The sequence below is a fragment of the Myodes glareolus genome, chromosome 10 (genome assembly GCF_982192425.1).
Source record: "Myodes glareolus chromosome 10, mMyoGla1.1, whole genome shotgun sequence".
In the NCBI taxonomy this organism is placed as follows: Eukaryota; Metazoa; Chordata; class Mammalia; order Rodentia; family Cricetidae; genus Myodes; species Myodes glareolus.
The window spans coordinates 80,274,981-80,277,281 of NC_142035.1; the positions used below are offsets into that span (position 1 = coordinate 80,274,981).

General features: G+C 39.5%; 1 pseudogene; it reads left to right on the forward strand.

The window, feature by feature from the left end:
• Positions 1-937: 937 nt before the first annotated feature.
• LOC125406519 (histone H2A.V pseudogene) lies at positions 938-1,323 on the forward strand (annotated as a pseudogene).
• Positions 1,324-2,301: the final 978 nt, after the last annotated feature.

Genomic DNA, 2,301 nt, shown 5'->3' on the forward strand with positions numbered 1-2,301 from the left:
CCATAGTGACAATGGCTGTTCTCCCAGCCTAGCAACAATTTTTATTTACAGAAGTCAAATTGTGAGGAAGGTCTTGCTTTGCCTTACAAACTGAAAAAGGGCTTTGCCACCTGCGTCTCGGTGCATATCTGTAAATAACAGATTGCACCAATTATGTTAGTGTTCGGTTGCTGTGCATTAAAAGAAAAGGCAGCAGGGGAAGAGATTTATAGGCAAATACCTCCTCTCGAATTCTGAAACTGATAAGCAGAGGGACATGAATTTATTCACTGAATAAAAGTCTTAGAGAACGGTTCTAATCAAGCTTGGCTTGCACAAAACAAGAAACCTGTGACTAATTACAGATCATGTTGTTTGCCTAACAAACAAGACATTTAAAGGTCAGACTCATTGCAAAATAAATCCAATCTCAAGGAAACACTAACCTTATCTATGAGTCTTACTTAGAATGGACATGAGATGGGATAAAATAAAAGGAAGTGTCAGAGGAGGTTGGATGTTTCTTATGATATTGTGTAATGACTTCAGTTAAGTGCTGTGCAATACATGAAGAAAACCTTACAGTGGCAGCTTCAATTTGTAAAAAGCACTCCAGAGTCAAACTTAGAGAAATGCCATTTTTTTGTTTTTTTTTCTGTTTTTCTAAAATAATTTTGCAATTGTAAATAGTCAATGAAGAATAACTATATTCAGTAAATTTTACAATTCAATGGCTTGTTAGAGAACACAACATATAGTAAAATCTATATGTGAAAACCACGAATTAAATTCAACCTATATTTTAAAAAGAATATATAACTCTTAAAAATATGTAATTGCCCATTTAAAAATAAATAATTCTAGGCGAGGCGAACCGGGGACATTATCCGGCTCCGGCAACAGTGGTCCAGCTGCAAGAGCTGCGTGGGTCGGCAGTGGCCTTTGCGAGGCCGTGACCATGGTTGGAGGCAAAGCTGGGAAGGACAGTGGGAAAGCCCAGGCTAAGGCAGTGTCCTGCTCACCGAGAGATGGGTTACAGTTTCCTGTGGGCCAGATCCAGAGACACTTGAATACTCGCACTACAAGCCATGTACGGGTGGGTGCCACTGCTGCTGTGTACAGTGCCACGATTCTGGAGAGCCTCACAGGTAAGGTGCTGGAGTTGGCAGGTAATGCTTCCAAGGATCTCAAAGTAAAGCGCATCACTCCAAGTCACCTGCAGCTTGCAATCCGAGGTGATGAAGAGCTGGATTCACTCATCAAGGTTACCATAGCTGGGGCAGGGTGATCCCACACGTCCACAAGTCTCTGATTGGAAAGAAGGGACAGCAGAAAACAGCTTAGGAAGTGATTTAACCACCTGCCCCCCTTACTGTCTATAGCTCGACAGTGGACACCTGTGGGATCGTGTGGAAACTTTAAGAACAATTCAGTGGAAAAGCATAGACAATTGCTGTAGACAAGATAAAAGAAACATTTGTGTGTTTTTAGACTCGCGAAGTTTGATAAGTCCCTTTCCCTGTGGTCATGGTCATGTGTTGATTGGCCAAGTTTTCCCCTTGTGTTTTATTTAAAAATTCAAAAAAAAAATTCTAAAGACAAACTGTCTAAAGAGACTACTGCAATAATATCTGCAAGTGGTTGTTGCATAGAGAACTCCCGGCACTCCCATGTTCCTGGATCATCAAGGGGGTCTGTTCCTCTGGAAGATTTTAAAATTGTATTTATTTATTTATTTATATTTAAATTAATTTAGTTCTCTTTTTTTTAAAAAAAAAACTATCCTTTCACATTTTACATACCAATCCCAGTTTCCTTTCACATTTTACATACCAATCCCAGTTCCCACTCCCTCCCCTCCTTCTACTTCCTCCACCTTTCCTCCAATCCCACCCCCATTCACTCCTCAGAGAGGGTAAGGCTTTTCATGGGGAGCCAACACAGTATAGAACATTGCTCTGAAGCAGGAACAAAGCCCTCCCCAGTATAACTAGGCAGAACAAGGTATCCAAATGAGTTCCAAATAGCCAGAACAAGAAATAGGGATAAATCCTTTTCTTCATCCTAGGCACATGAGTTGATGCTGGTAAGTCATGAGGTAATTATAATGGGATCTCCACTTGTAGGATAAAAATTTACATTACGAATTTTGTTTTAGATGATAAACAGTATATATTTTGATCAAAATATGAATAAAAATCTGTGCCATGTGTTTTACTCCCTTTGCAGTTATATTTCTGGCTCCATTTTTGTTATTCAAAATAAAAGTCTTCAAAATTACACAGAGATGCTGGAAAATTCTGAGTTTATGTACTGATTAGG